Raw genomic sequence first — 16,733 nt, forward strand, 5'->3', positions numbered from 1 at the left:
CTCCCTTTGTTTCGGCCGCCCACGTTTTTGTTTGCTGCATCAGCGGCATCCAATAGCATCCACTCTTAAGTGAAGGGCACCTCAACTACATAGAAACCTAAACAGAATCAGACATCCCTTGGTTAATGATCCAAAACAAGAACCTGAGCAATTCTGGCTCCTTTCTTAAGTGATTATTTTAGGGTAGACGGTTGTTTCTCACTCGGAGTTTAACCCCCTTTGCAGGTAATTTCATCACTCAAAATAGCAATCTGATCCTCATTTTAACAAGATGAAGCATTTCCCCATCAGTTTTTTTTTTTAAACTCACTAGAAACTTATTCAAGGGCAATTTGCAATTAACCATTGTAACAATGTGTTCACTGTTGTAAGGTCGACAGCATATTTTCAACTCAACTTCTGATTTGCTCATTTCCTTCTGTGAACTAAGTAGTAAAGATATTGTTAAGCCATTCTGCAGTGAGGAAACAGTGTCAGAAACATGGAGGGGCATGTTTAAGGTCAACTGGCCCCTGTATGGCAGAGCAGGGGCCAGAGCTCAGTGAGTGGAGTTTTCAGTGGTCATTGCAGCTAAGACCCTGTGGTCTCTCCCCTTCCTTCCACCAGTGTTAACTTTTTCACTAACAGGCTCTCCTTAACTTTATTTACATTCTGGCTGTCTTTTCTCATTTTGTGCAGTTTAGATGATGTACTGTGCACAAGTAAGTGCCCCTCTGTTCCACCCCATGTATTTGTAAACAACAGACTGGAGGAGACTTGTCCAAGCCCTGAGGACACTCCTAGCTGCCAGGGTAAGAGATTGGACTCCTATGACATGATGTAAAAGCAGGGACCAATTCTTGCCACGCACAGCCATGTCTTCCACTCTGTGCTTTCACCTACACAATATAAAAACAGCACCCTTGAAGCCTTTATGAACTTAAAAATCAACTCCTATCTAGTGAGGTAGCTTTAGTTATCTCTAATTTCAGAGCTGTCACTAATTTGGTCCCAGAGCCAAAAGAAAGCTTAAAACTATTTGAAAATCTCATTAATGAACAATGTGATGTTTCAGCTAAACAGACTTGTCATATATACTGTTGCTTGTTGGCCGTACGAGTGTGTGTTCTCTCGCCACCCCATGTTGTTAGGCACTGTTAGGTGATGGGGACACAGAGGACAATAAGACAGCAACGACCCTGTACTCATGGTGCCGAGAGGGAAAGCCTATGGTATGAGTATCAGCCAAAGCCTCCACTGGTGATTCGAATTCTATTCTGGACATTCGTTTTGTACCAGCCCCATTCTCCTTCATAGAAGGTACCTCTTGTCTCTCGGGAAGCCCAAACACTGCTCTTGACATCCATGAGCTTCGAGGGCAAAATGTGTTTTAGGGGCACTGAAAAAATGCAAGCTTTGTTAATTTAGTCCATCATCGGTACATTCTCTTTTCATCCTTTGTCACTTGAAGCCCTGTTGACTTTTCTCCAGGTGCCCATGCCCATCGAGAAATGTACGTGACAGGGATCTCTTCCTGCTTATACATTTCCCCCTACAAACATCTTGATTTTTTATTTGCATTTTAAAAGATGCTTACATGTGATTTAGATATTCCAGATAATTCCTACAACTGCTATATGATGAAGGTAACTAATTCCGTTACTCTTTATTTGCACAAATGAAACCTCTGCCTTAGTTTCCAAGGTAACAGAATAAATAAAACAAGCCATCCCCCTGATGCCAATATACTAAAGGTCGGATGGCTTTGAACTCAGACATCAGGAAGCTTTCAGTCAACTCAACATCCTTCTGATTTTTAATGTTTTTCCCCCAATAGTCATACTTTGTGTCACTTACTGTAGGGTGCTTTAAATATGGCTATAAAAGGTACACAGATGATGCAAGGAAACTTTCAGGATTTGAGTTCCAGCAAATGAAAGTAGAAGTGACTAATCAGAGTGAATGCAGCATCAATGTCAGAGTGAATCAGCCTCAGACAGAGAGTCTGGCACCAAGTACTACGTCTATGACCACCATGCCTCAGATAAACCACCAAGCTGCAGAGAATTGCGACACCACTTCTAAGCTGACAGAAGTCTTATTATTATTACATATTATGCTGAAACTCTGAGCCTTACTGTAAGTCATCACTTTATATAGCTTTAACAATGACAGTAAAATACTGCCACAAGTGGCACTGTCAACTTTTCTGCGAGGGCTACCTTTTCCTCATGGTGACATTCAAAGTACAAAGTCTCCTTCATCTAAAGGAGCTGTCCTATCAGCTTGCTAATGGGAACAATTCATTTAACCTGCATTCGAAGTACTGCCAAGGAGTGAAGTAATACGTATAGGATCCAGGGGGATTTAGTCCTCCCAGCTGGCCCCTCCCGACTTTTGATTCATTGATGAGAGTTCTACTTTCTTTCCGCTTGGGCTGACTTACAGAAAAAAAAGGACATTCCAGAAAAATTAAGTTAACTATTAGCCCAATCCCCTCAAGCTGCAGGTGTGGATTATATAACTCCCTGATTCCAGAAACTAAGGAACAGGAAGCCACATTTCTCTGATTTCCTATCCTTTTAACGTCCCCTCCGGTCGCCCCCCCTCTGCTCCCAGCCCACATATGTCTTTGACAGTCTATGAAGCATGTATTCCTCATCTATTTTAATTATGTGTGGGTACTTCTGCTTATACTGCTGTGTCTCCCAGCTTCATAAAATTCTCGCTTTCCACGACCCTCGCTTGCCCAACCTTTGACTCGCTCACCATATAACATCTGCAGAGCCAAAATTCTAGGAACAGCACCTGCAGTCATTAATGTATTAGATTGTTGTTCCAAAATGACGAAATGCATTATTTCTGCTGCAGAAGAAAATGCTGAGGTGAAGTAAGAGCAAAGGTAAAGACCTGGTTTTCCGAAAATGGATATAGCCCTGGAGGTGCTTAGATTCTCAAAGGACACAGTCGTGATCCTTCTGATTGTTCTTCAAACCGACTTAATGAGTGGGAGATGGTCCTCTCATTAAACTGATAGAATAGACAAACAGTATCTGCATGTAGAGTGGGTGGCTGAAACAGGGAAAGTGTTTCCTGGGATTCTCAAGGGTTTTTTATTAGAGCGAAAATCAGGGCCTAACTTCTGAAGGCAGCTTTATGTCTGCCTTTACTCTTGACTGGCGGGCACAATAGATAGGGGGTAGAGACTTCTCAGCTCTAATGAACTAATAACAACTCCAACTGGTATGAATTGCTTTTTGTAGGATTTTGAGTAATTACCATATTATAAGTTTTACCTCTGCTTATGACTGCCTTAAAAGATCACTAAATGCCAAGCAAGTTGGAACAAGAAACATCTAAGGAGCTACATAAACCCCAACATATTGTTTTTTTTTAAAAAACAAAACAAAACACAAGCTTAAGTTAGATGCTATACATTCCACACACCTGCCCAAATGAAGCCTCTCCCCACCACAATCTTCATATAGTCCCAAACCCAAATAGGACCTTTCTAAGGAGCTTTTACAAAGTGGATGTTGAACATGAAAAAAGCATCATCTAACCAGCTGTTCTCATTGCCTCAAACTGCAGAGTTGTCCACATCTGCTGGTTCCTTCCAGAAAAGTTGGTTGTCTCATGTCTACTTTTCTGCTCCCCAGCACTGGAAACTTCAGAGCTGCTCGCATTGTAGCATTTCCTCCTGCTCTGGGTAAAATAGGGCCTGCTTTCGCGTTAATGAAATCAGGCTGTTACTCAGTGGAACATGTGGTCTCGGGTGACCCTGAAGAGACATAAATCTCTCATTTTTACACTTTTCTCAAATTTCCTAAGTTATTTTGTTATTGCAAATTCCAGTGCTTTATAATAAATTTATAGGGTGCCTGGGGGTGGGGGATATCCATTCATATTATGTATGGTATCTCATTCATGGTTCCTGAGGGATAGAAACATGGGGAAATACCTCCCAGCCAGCCAACAACTCTCTCTTGTGAAGTTCCAGTGTAACAGGACAAATGAGGCTCCCGTGGGATTCCACACACATGCAGAACAGAAAAGCCTACAAAGTGAAAATGATGCCACTCCACTCCTGAAGTAGGGTCGCCCAGGTAAGCTGGAAAATGCTGCAGTTTGTAGCCCTGAAGTGATTACGTCTTTTATTATAAAAATTGATTTAAAGTACCGATTTCGAGTGGTGTTTACATACCCGACACTGAAATTGAGATGGCACCCCTTCCTCTTTCTTTCCCGAAGTATCAGCTGGTACAGTCATGTATCAAGGACGGCAGAATGCCATGGGAGTAGTGGCCCGGGGTGCAATAATTTAAAATAATTTAAAAACATTTTAAAAACAGTAAAGAGCCCGACCAAAAGCTGGTTTGCTCTTGATTGCTATCATGGGCTGACAATTCAAAGCAATGTCAGTGAAAAATATTCCTCTCTCCAGAGGCTGACCACTCCCAGTCCTTGCCCACTACTTGCCATGCCACTGTGAGGTCATTCTAATCTTTTAAAAGATACATCATCATTTAAAAAATAAAAGTAATGCATACTTACTATAGAACATCTAAACAGATTTTTAAAAATGAAAGGATTAAAATTGATAGAACCCTTTATGTCATTTTCATTTTTGGTTATTAAAAATAATTTTATCATACAAGTATCCCTTTTACATAGATCTTTGTTGGAATATATGACTAAAAAGTTACATTCTTGAAAGTTTAACTTTTTAACAGAATTCACTATATATCATTAAAGTGCCCCATATATAGTAATTCCTAGAGTAGTATACTCCCTCACCAACACTGAATATTATCATGAAAAATAAAGCCTGAGGCCGAATTCACTAAAAAGGTATCTTCTTTTAATTTACATTTTTAAAATTACTTATAAGACTATTTTAAGTTTGCTGACTTTTGTATTTCCTCCTTTGTTAATTGCCTGTTCATAATCTCTGCTCATTTTTGTAGTATGATATTAGTCTTTCACTTACTAATTTATAAGAATTCTATAAAGTTAATCATATGTTGCTTTACCTCCTAATTTAAAAAAAATTTTTTTTTATTTTTTAGGCAAGGCAACCCTTGGTTGACCTCACAGATTGCAAGGACCTTGTCAGTTTACAATCCCTTATTTTTTATTTTTTATGCCTATAGTACCTGGTCTTTCTAGGTGGTCTCCCGTCCAAGTACCAACCAGGCCCTACTCTGCTTAGCTTCCAAGATCAGAAAGGATTGGGTGTGTTCAGGATGGCACGGCTGAAGACACTTTCCCTCTTGAATTTTAAGAAAGTTTTTCACTTATGAAAATTTAAAAAATATATATTTAAGAGGGAAATCTAATCTTTTATATATGATGTCTGCCACGGCTTGTGTAGCTATGAAGATTTTGTTCCAAAAACAAATTCACTTATATTTTTAAAAAGTTATTTTTAAAATAACTTTCATATTTTATTTAAAAATTCAAATGAAATTTGTGTAGATATACTTTTCTCATTTTCTTTCTTGCGCTTAGCTTGTAGATAAATTATTCCCCTCCACTTCTTGAAATTTGAGTCCAAACAATACACCAACTGTCTTATCTTTTTTTTTTTCTCCTTCCAAGTGAGGTATGTCACTGTGTCTATTATGTCAGAAAAAAACCTAGAAATATCAAAAGGCTTGTAGCCAAATTCTAGCCCCAAAACCGTTTTTCTTTCTTTCTTTCTTTTTCTTTCTTTCTTTCTTTTTCTTTCTTTCTTTCTTTCTTTCTTTCTTTCTTTCTTTCTTTCTTTCTTTCTTTCTTTCTTTCTTTCTTTCTTTCTTTCTTTCTCTCTCTCTCTCTCTCTCTCTCTCTCTCTCTCTCTCTCTCTCTCTTTCTTTCTTTCTTTTTTTTTATAGAATTTGAGTCGAATCACCCCTTCTTAAGAAAATGAGGCCAACATTAAGATATGGAGCATCCATTTCTTAAATTTGTTTTCACTGAGTAGGCCTGGGCATGTTTGCTGACTTCTCTGTAAACTGGGATTATAACAAGAGAAACATAGAACTGTGGTACTAATGGTTAATGCTTTCTCTATCAGATCACTGGCATCATAGAAAGTTTCACTTTTATTCTTAGGATATTTAGTATCTGCCTGCAATGAAAATTACTAGTGACAATAGCAGTTGTTTTTCAAATGTAGCTGATTCTGTCAATAAGGCCCCGTGTGCTATTTATACAAGTTTGTTTAGATTAGAGTAATATTCCACAAGCTAAGAGGGCTCCATTCCCTGATGTCACATGAAGTCCACACATAGAACATGATATGACACTCCTGATACTATGCCATGAGCTGATCTGCTTTTTGTCCAGGGGGGAAGCAGGGGATGTCAAAGAGATAGGAAGGACCTAGCAGAGTGGACTGTACCACCCAGATATGAGAATTGTGCTCATTAGGAGAAACAGGCAGAGTGGATGGGGGTGGGAGGTATTTTATTAAAAAGCTAGAGCATGGAAAGAACAATGTGCGCATTGGGCATCAAAAGAGATCTGAATAACAATATACTACTCTATTCAAAAGTGTCTAGATGATAAGAACCCCTCCTTACTACCCCTCTTTGCGAGCATAATTGCCAGCAAGGAGGTACTGCAGAACACAATTTTTGGCAGCAATGCATTCTTAAAAGGAAGGTGAAGCCATCTGTAAGAGAAGGGGAACAGGGTGGTTAACCTTGGTCGTCTTTGACCATAGCCCTAATCCCTGGGTCTTTAGCTCTGCAGAAACTGGAGGAAGCAGAGCTGATGTGTTGATGTGAAAGGGAAATCTTTCATTGTACTTATAGGAAATGGCATCCAAGGGATACTTACAACTCACCCCTTAAGGATATGGGAACTGAAGATAATCTACAGTCATCTTATGCTTGGTGAGGGGAAAAGAACAGCCCAATATGCAAAACAAGAAAAAAAATCAAGAATCATTTTGCTGATGTATTTCACCAGCAATAAATGTTTTCCCAATATAATGCTGAAGAAAGGCAACTGGTTTCTCAGCCTTTATGACTTCCCAAGTGTTCCATGTTTTTAGAGACCACAGAGTTTTGTGTTCTTCTGTTTCCTCTGCTAGGAATGCTCTTCCTCTTTTCTTTCTTGGGCTAATTCCCACTTAGTCTTCAAGACTCAGTGTAGGCTTTACTTCGTCATCACACCCAAGCTGTGTCGGTTGTCTCATCAAAATGCATCCTTAATTCAGCCTGTATGGTCTGTTTTGCAGCTTGGTCACAGCTCAAGGGCACTGGGGAAGAAATGGGTGTGGATGTAGTTCATCCACCAATCCATGTGCCCAGGTGCAGGTCTGCATCTGCACCCACCCCTAGGAAGGGGAATCTTTCCTAAATTCCCCCCAAAGGTTTCCTTCTCTGTGCTTACCATTCTCGTAGCTTTCAAGCTGTGTTACTTTTGATTATGTATCTGTCCATACACACCCCACCATCTAGTCACACTCTGTCCCCCACCATCATCCTTTCCAAAGATATACAACATCACTCCTTCCAATTATGTACAGAGACAATATCTTATTTCTGGATCCTCGACCCCTTCCATCGTGCCTGGCACATAGTAGCTCCTTGGAAAATCTCTTGTGAATATTTGGTGATTGAATCAAAAGTGCATGCCTTCAAAAACTTGCAGCTCTGTGTGAGCACCTTATATTCCCATAAGTACCATGACACAATAGTATAATGCTTCATAGGCTGTTTCTGAAGAAAGCCTCAGACAAGATGTGCCAAGGATAAGAGGAGACTGAAGAAGGTAGAAGTTTCACAGAGAAAATGAGCTGGCATCACTGAGTCACGGGGTCTCACAGAGAAACTCCTAACTGGACATCAGGTCTCCCCCATTTAGGGGAAATGGGCAGAGTATTTAGAACTCACCAATTTACTGCTTCTCCTCTGTCCTTATAACTGTGAGAATTCATTAATTCATTTGTTTATTCATTCAACAAGGTTTATCTTTTATCTACTACATGAAACATTCAACAAGATTTATCTATTACCTATTACATAAAAAACTCTGGCAGTGCTCGGGCCTTCTGCACAGCACATGCTATAGGGAGTGCCCTGAGTCTGGCAGGGGAGGCTCTGATTTTTCCTGATCTGTCCTTCTGTATGAGAGAAAGATAGTACCCTCTTCCATCTGTGTCACGCATGTGCTCACCACTGACCTCTGACGTCTGAGGGGAAGACTGATGAGGCAGCATTTCAAAGAGCCATGAGTTTAGCAGGGGCCACTTCATCAGGCTTGGAACCCTCACAGGCCCCAGCATTCCGGAGAACAATGGCAGCTTCTCCTAAAGGTCACACTTCTGGACCTTCCTCAGAGTCCTTCCTGAGGAACACTTATTTGACCAATTAACATGCAGGAAACCCTCTGAAAGACCCTCTTCCCTGGCTGGAGGAGGAGAAGCACTAGGGTTTTGTGAGGAAGGAAGTTCTGGATGACAACCGAGAAAAGGACAGGGACACAACTGAGTCTGAGAGTGGGCTTGCCACTTAACAGCTACGGAATGTTGGGCAAGTCACCCCCTCGAAGCCTCAGTTTTCTCACCTGTAAAACTGGTATAACAGAGTCAATGATCTTACATGTGCAAACAACTCAGCAATGACCAGCATAGGATGAACTCCTTTATGAGCATCTGTATAACTTGAAGAGATTACATCATACATAAGATAGTATGAATATTATCTAGCTTGGAAGTTTTTTTTTTTTTTATAAGGATTAATTAAAACAATGCACGTGCAAGTGGTTGCCATACAGCAGGTCCTAACAATTGTTAGTTTCTTAAGGTCATTGGAATGAGATTTTTCTCAGGTGCTATGTTTAACGTTCTTGGCTAGGTTTGTTAGGGAGGAAGCCCTCACCTTCCACAGACACCTTGTTTGGATCGGGCCTTTCTCTCTTGCCATTTTCATTCAAGATATCTGTGGCAATGCTGCGGAATATTCCAATACGTCCCCTTGACCTCTATCCATAAACAGCCTTTCTCACAATGAGTGTTCTGAGTTTAGGAGCCTTGCTATTTTCAACAAAGAATTAATTGCAAAGTAATTAAGTTTAGAGCAGGGGAATAGATGAACCCTGTCTATCATAAAGGAACAGTGTGGATGGTGACATAATGAAGCAAGGAGACGATGCTTCAGATTAACGTGCATACACTCACGCACACACATACAATCTCTTCTAAAGCACACAAAGAAACCTCCCATCACTTATACTGACAAGATAAATCTAAGCTGCTTAAAGGAGCACTTAATTTTGTTCTCATTAAGTCGCAGGGTTAAGGGCTTTTACCCTCCACATCCGTGGAAGCAACGTTAGGTTTTCACCTTGGAAAGTTCTCTGAGACCTTAAGTCCATTGACAAATATAGCACTAAGATGTGTTACAGAAACATGCGTCTGAAAGCCAATTGCATTGCTGGCCACATTCCCACTGGAATCCACTTTCTTCAATGAACGCAGAACAGTACAGAGAACACCAGAGGGGCACAAGTGCTCGCCCCTCCGTCTTGAGGCGTGCATATTTGCAATTAATCAACAGTGGATACAGGGGGGTGGGAGGGGAGGCAGATGGGGACAGTCACCAGCAGGTTTTACCACTAGATGTAGGAGGTTTAATCTGCTTAAGGGCAATTAGGTTGATGGCTGATGCCACCCTAACATTTTTTCCAGTTGCTTCAGGCACTGAGAAGACGCCAGCTCACATCACACATCCTTCCTGGTCAATGTGAAGGGAGAAGGTGCTGGAGAAGTGCTACGGGGTAATTTAAGGTATATCCTTACACATCCCTGTGTTTTGATTAAAGCTGTGTATTTGCAAATATCATATATTTGAGCCTGGAAATAGCCCCTGGGGGTTTAAGAAACATTTGAGCACTTGAAAGAAAAAAAAAAAAAGCAAAGAAAAGAAAAGAAGGAAGGAGATCTGGAAGGAAATATGTTAAAATTTTAACTGATTATGTCTAGTACTTTTCCTCCTTTCTGCTTTTATATCTTTTCCGATATTTTATAATGAGTATTATTTTACTTTTATAGTGAGGACATTAAAATGAACTTGATTTCGATAATTTAATAAAGGCTCTTAAAAAAAACCACACACATCAATTCTAATGAAATCTGCTTTAAAAGCCCTCACTGCCCTCAAGGACTTTTTCCTCTACCTTTAGGCAACACAGCTATGACAAAGATGGGTTACTCCAAATTCGAAAGGACAAAGTACAAAATTAAGGCTTTTTCTTTTTTCCCACAGAGTTTACATTTTGGCTATTTTCTGGCGATTTTTCATGGTTTCGGGTTGGAGCTGAGTTGTGGGAGGGGCTACATCAGTGTGTGGTCACGAGGAAAGAAGGGTGTTGCCGCCCTTCTTTCATCACACCCATTCTAAGAGCAAACACAACCCACAAACCCTGTTGTCATACTGCTTGGGTGGCTCCCCAATATGCTGGAGGTACACTCTTAGAGGGTGGGGCCGATGAGGCTGAAATGCAAAAAAAATAAAAGCAACCACCAGGGCTCTATGGGCTAAGTTTTCTGTTATCTCCTTTCTCCCTGCATCTATTACCCGCAGAAGTTGACTAGTTTTGGCTCAGGTCTCTCAGAGAGGCATTAACCTTCTCAATGGAAGAGATAAAAGCTTGAAAAAGATGGCCAAGAACGCAATGCGAAGAATGAGGTGATAAAAACCGAACTTGCAGGTACTTAAAATGCATAATCTAGGTCAGATGGGGGCTAATTCACAGAATGCTGTATTAGAGACACTTACATCAGGCCTTGTGAGCTACTGATTCAGTTCATACTATGCTTACCTTCTGGCATCCTACAACATTGGTTTCAAATCTTTCAGATTGAACACCCTGACTCACATCACTCTGGATAGTGAACGAACTTACACATGACACCACACTGCTCTCCACGCTGACCTACATTACATTTTCCTGTGAATGAGTTTAATGGATTAATATTTGATTTGCATGAGCTTCTACATGTGATTGCGGGGGGCTGGCAATGCTCTTCGTGTGCCTGCAGACGCACCACAGACAGCTTTGGGGTTTCTTTTCTAAAATTCACTCAGCGACTCATTTTAAGGTCTCAAGTTCTTTTTTTGTTTTTGCTTTGTGTCTTGTTTTGCTCCCCCCCCCAGGATGATTCTCATTCTCATCGTGAATTTTTTGTGCTAGAAAAAGAAAGCCGTTCCCTACCTACACAGTGAAAAAATCTAGGCAGTTTGCACCTCATTATAGTTACCCAAGACACAGGTCATGTACAACTGGTTTCATTTGAAGGCTGGGCTTGTATGAAATGCCAAAAATGGAATTTTGACACAATCTGGAAAACAAGGCAACTATAAAATGAATACTGGTTTGAGTTTTCCCTGACATTTCTGTGGACTAGATTTTGGATTTAAAATTTTCCATTCATAACTTACATTATCAATTTGTCAAAATATCACCACAAGTATGTGTGCAATGGTGACCCTGTGTTTTTTGAACAGCTTCTTAACTAAAATGTGATTTAATCAAAGGATTCAACAATAGCAGGATCAAAAGGCCACGAAATGAACAAACTTTGAAATATTGAGCTGTCTTTACCATGTAATTTTTATAAAATCAAAGAGAAGGCAATAGTAGTGTCTATTTTCTTTGGTAACTAAGTCCTTAAAAACAAGCTTCTGGAGTTATGGTTAAAAATCCACTCCATTCTCTTTCAACAACCAGCCTGCTCTCCGTCCCCCCCGCCCTGCCACCGCCCAAGTGCATATTCTGTTCTATAGACAGACTGTAAGAATTAGGAAACTGGGAGATAATTTCTCTAAAGGGAAGTATAATCTATTTGCTTAATGATCCTACAAGGAGCTAATAAGTACCGTCCCTTTTAGAAATAATAATACTTTGCTTTTATGTAAAATCTTTCTCCAAGGAGCACAAAGTATATTATAGATACTATCTAATTAATCCTCATAGGGTCCCAGGTGGAAGGGAGGTGGCAGGTATTATGAAGGTTCATGCACCATCAACATGTCTCAAGTGAAGAAATGGAGTTATATAAAGTGGTAAAAAGGGTACATGCATAGTAATTTAGGTTAGGTCTGTATGACCTCGAAGCACCTAATCAACTCATTGAAAAAAAGAATCAATCAAGTTTGATACTGGCTGTCAAGTGAACAACAGAACAGGACCACCTGACTGCATACTTTGCCATTCCCTCAGGTATACTCATGTGGCAGGAGCTTTAAAGGGAGTGCCAAAAAAAGAAACCACATTTTCTAACTTTCAGCCTGGTGGTCTCTTCAGAAGGCAGATTTCTATAACACTGAATTTTCTGTTTGTTATTTGACAGACACAGTACCCTCAAACAACCCATCGGCCATGTGGCTATGGTTTTGTTTCTCATTGTCCTTACAAGTTTGGTGGACTAAGCCAGTCGGTGTCCATTGCCCTCTGCAATGTGAATGGTATTTTGGGGCTGGTGGTGTGGTAAGAAGGGGTCGGGGGTTGAATGATCTCTTTGGTAGTTCCGATCTATTAAATTAATAGGGGGCATGTGACAAGTCTACATCTCTTGTATCAAGAGACATCTAAACCGGGAGCCTTGAGAGAGGAAGTGCTTCCCCTCTGCCTTAAGTACTGCTCCACTGCAATTTTAAAAATTCCGTGGGTAGAATTCAGTTTCCCATTGTTGTATACCCTCTCTTGATCAATAACCGATGAGTGAAGAGGGTGCTTCTGTAAAGAGTGAGAAAGCCTTATGATAACAGCCAAAGTAGCACTTCCTAAACTTCAAATTCTTTTTAGTGCCAAGCTCTCTGGGGAGTTAGGGCTCAGCTTAAAATCACTTCCCAAAAAAGAAACCCCCTCAAGAGAAAACTCAGTCAAATTAATAAACTAGTTGATGTGAACTACATTTCTTGACACATTATGATAATAAAGTTTCTGATTCTTATTTACCTAGCTCAGGAGATGTTGTTACTTGTCTTTAAAAAAAAAAAGACACTAACAATGTCATTTGTTTAGTAAATATGTGCTCTGCGGGAAGATATCGCTTAGCTCAAACTTGGAATTTAATAGGTCAATCAGATGGCCTCCGGTTTGTCACTGGAGTCTATGGGTCTTGGTTTACTACCAGAAAGGCGGACATTTACTGAAGCACCTCAAAATGGCAGACTAATTTACTGATGGCTATTTCAAAAATACCCCTCACTCAACCCCCTGAATTAACTTTCTGATTCTAGCTTGCCTTTCACACAAGCAAGAATAATTTTCTTTAAGCATCTATAAGCCTCTATTTCTTGAAGTCACTCAAGTGGTCTCTTTTCTCACTCCCACATAAATCCTCTTCTAATATTCTTCTTGGATCCTTCCTCCCCCACAACTTTTCTCTTCTTTCACTGAGGTCCCTTTGGTCCCCAGCTCTTAGCTTGTACACTAGCCATTCCTCAGCCTGGAATATCACTCCATCTCTCCAACTTCAGCCTTGCCCCTTTTTAACACTAGGAGCTCACTCTGATTTCTCCAAGATCTGCTCATCATCCTGGTCATCTCAGCAGCCCTGTAGGATTTACATAAAACTAATTGAGTACATACTTGATTCCATGTTTATCACCCATTTGCGTACTTTTTTTTTTATGGTTATTTGTTCAGCCTGAAGAAACTTTTGATTCCTTAGACTGTGGCTTCAAGTTTAGGATTCTTGAGATTGTCTGTTAAGTCCTCTGAACTTTTCCATAGCACTCTGGCCACAGAGGGGTCCTTCTGTATTGTTTGTGTTTACCGCCCAACTGGGACTTTCCTAAGCACCTGCTTCTTTTTAAAAACAAAATGTCACCAACTTCTTATCCAAATAACATTCAACTGTGGCTTAGCTTTAGAACTTGAGCTTCTTTGTCATTTCATGCCTGTTTGTGTCCCAGGGTGGGTGGGAGAAACACTTAGAAATAGCTTCTATTATATAAAGGGCCATGAAGGAATTTTCCATACTATGTGCACAAAAATTCTTTCACTTAACGCCTCAGATGCTCCATAGAAATTCTGACGTCTTCCCCAGCCTCCTAGGTCCTTTTAATTCCCTACATTTTCACCCTCCCTGTTCCCAGTGTATAGTGGTAATATTGTGGCTAAGTCTGTTTGGTATTAGAGTTAGAATTATTTATATCTTAGAGCTCAGGCTTGTTTATGTAGAATTCTGAGAAGGAAGTGAATCAGGAGATCTATCCCCTAACAGGGCATCCAGGGGTCAGGCTGAAAACAAGCACTGATGATAAGGTAAAACCCCATGCTGTACACTAGGCTGGCTTCACTACAGACCTCAGGCCACATAGGGAAAAGGCCTTGATGTACTGCCAGTACAGCTAGCAAAGGGTCTGTTAGCAGGTAGACAGGATTATCTCAGGGCAGTTCCTGAAAGTGTATGGGGATGGGGAGAATCACTGAGGTCTTCGAGGAACCACTGGGCTGCAGCCTCTTCCTCCAGGCCTACCCACTCCAAAATTTACTTCAGAGAGAGCAGCAGTATTTCCTTTATCAGCCTGATGAACTTCAAGTAAACACCTCTTTGAACTAAATATATTTAAGTTTTTAGGCAGTCGTAGTCAACAGCTACTGCCATGCATTGAGTTTCTACTATGCACCAGGCATTTTACAAACTGGTCTCATTTAATTCTACGCCACCACTGAGAAATCATTATTATTACTCTTGTTCTACTGATTAGGAAAGTCAGAGAGGTAAGGTAACCTCCTAAAATTTCATAGCAATTAAGTAGCAGACTGGGGAATCAGACTCAGGCTGGTTTGATTCCAAAACCCATCACTTTCCTCTAGACCTCCCCGCCTCTCCATGCTGCAAATGAGAAAATGACCACATCTAGGGGGCGGAGTCTAAAAATTTTGGTCGGGAGGGGAGAAGTAACTAAAATATCAAGTGTCTGGGTAATCAGAGTTATATCTTGATTTTACTGTCCCAGGAACACTCTTGGGCTGGAGGCTCGATAGGATGGATGCTGGATTCTAATCCAGGCTCTGCCCCTTTGGACAAAGCCCTATCTTTTCTCACACTTGAACCTGGGGATTCCTCCCCAAGATTCCTCCTTACCTTGAGAGCTATCCATATCAAAAAATAGAACAGATAACCCTCTACTGGAAATGTTCAAGCAGATCATGGATCGATATAGGAATTTGTTCAAGTCTTTAGCAAAGCAAGAACTGTGAGATGAAGAGTTGGCAGTTAATGGCTGGATGGCCTTTACTTTGCATGAGATTACTTAGATTCTCACTGTTGAAGCCCAGTTTCCACCTGAATAGTGGGAAGTCTGTGATGGACCTTCTGGATGGCTCCTGTGGTCCCTCCGAAAAGCAGGGCTCTCTCCCTGCACTGGTCCCAGGTCAGGAAAGAGGGCGGGCAGGCCCTGCATGAGGAATCCCAGCAAACCTTTGACCCTCTGTGCTCCAGGGCACATACACAGTCAGCACCTGCAGCCCTTTCAGCAGAAGGGGGCCTCAGGGATATTCCCTCCAACTCTATCACTTAGAGGTAGGAACTGAGGCCACTCGAAAGGAAAGCTCCTTACGTAACTGGCACACTGCTAGCAGGGTGCTGAATTCTGGAGTTCCTTTTATCAAATATTGCCGGAGGTTGTTCAGCCTCCCTCTTCCCCTGCAGCCCAGTTTATGCAGGTTTATCTCAGAGTAAGTTTTGCCTCTAAAGGCCTTGTAAGAACAGTTCACTCCTGCCCTTCCGATATACAGCTCCCAGCATAGCCTCCAAGACCTCAAGGCCACGCGTATCTCTTATTTCACCTGGAATTAGTCTTTAATGCACTTTCCTCACTCTTACTTCGAAATGCAGACCTGCGACTATATAGATTTCTCTCTTCATTGCCAACTTCTTTTTGCCCAAAAAGCTGCCAGCTTAGAGCAGGTAATCAATACATATTTATTAATTAAATGAATGAATAATGAATAAATGTCAAAAAGTTGCCTACAGTACTCAAGAAGATGGACAGCTTGAGGCAATGGTTAATTAGAAGCCAACTGTAATAAGGGGTGGTATCAGGTGACTCTCTTCCCCATTTTGTGCCCTGCCTTCCATGAACACACAGACCATGAACTAGAGGGTTTATTTTTAGGGAGCTATTCTTCAGTTGAAGAGGACGCTTGATTGAGAATTGCCCATCTTGTGAGGAGCATCTGTGGATTCGGTTCTGTCCCCGTTTCTTGTTCTCTCCCACTGTTTCTGACCCTGCTGTCTCCGCTGCTCCTGACACCCTCTAGTTCAAGGGCTATAGAGAGATGATACTTTCTTTAGGAAAGATGGTCTAACTTTGGATTGGTCCTCCAGGTTTTTAAAGCTCCCAGCAATACACCTTTGCATCCATGACCTACTACAAAAATCCAAAATTTAAAACACCTTTACTGAAACAAATTATATGACAATAAAATGCTGAATTACTTAGCATTCCCATGCTCACTCTCGAGATGCTGTAAATTATAATAGCAATGGTTTCAATTCATTTTTTCCTGCAACAGTACAAAACTATTTTGTGGTAAGTAATCTAATAATATATTGACTTTTTTTAGAAATGAAATCTGAAATGTCAATGACAGTATATTTTTCTTCTATGAATATTAGAAGTGATGTTTGTTATCTTAGAAAGAATGGCTGATATTTTCAAATGGAAATCATACCTTAAATGGGACATGCTTAAAATATCATTGTGTTGATTTAGAGATGAAGACTTATTCCAGAGGTGACA

General features: G+C 40.7%; 1 protein-coding gene and 1 pseudogene across 1 annotated transcript in view; both read right to left on the reverse strand.

The window, feature by feature from the left end:
- Window positions 1–16,733, reverse strand: part of RORA (RAR related orphan receptor A) — a 675,954-nt gene that overhangs the window by 180,083 nt on the left and 479,138 nt on the right. The window lies entirely within an intron of this gene.
- On the reverse strand, window positions 5,124–5,242 carry LOC118600729 (annotated as a pseudogene).

Source organism: Rousettus aegyptiacus, unplaced genomic scaffold (genome assembly GCF_014176215.1).
Source record: "Rousettus aegyptiacus isolate mRouAeg1 unplaced genomic scaffold, mRouAeg1.p scaffold_m13_p_3, whole genome shotgun sequence".
Lineage (NCBI taxonomy): Eukaryota > Metazoa > Chordata > Mammalia > Chiroptera > Pteropodidae > Rousettus > Rousettus aegyptiacus.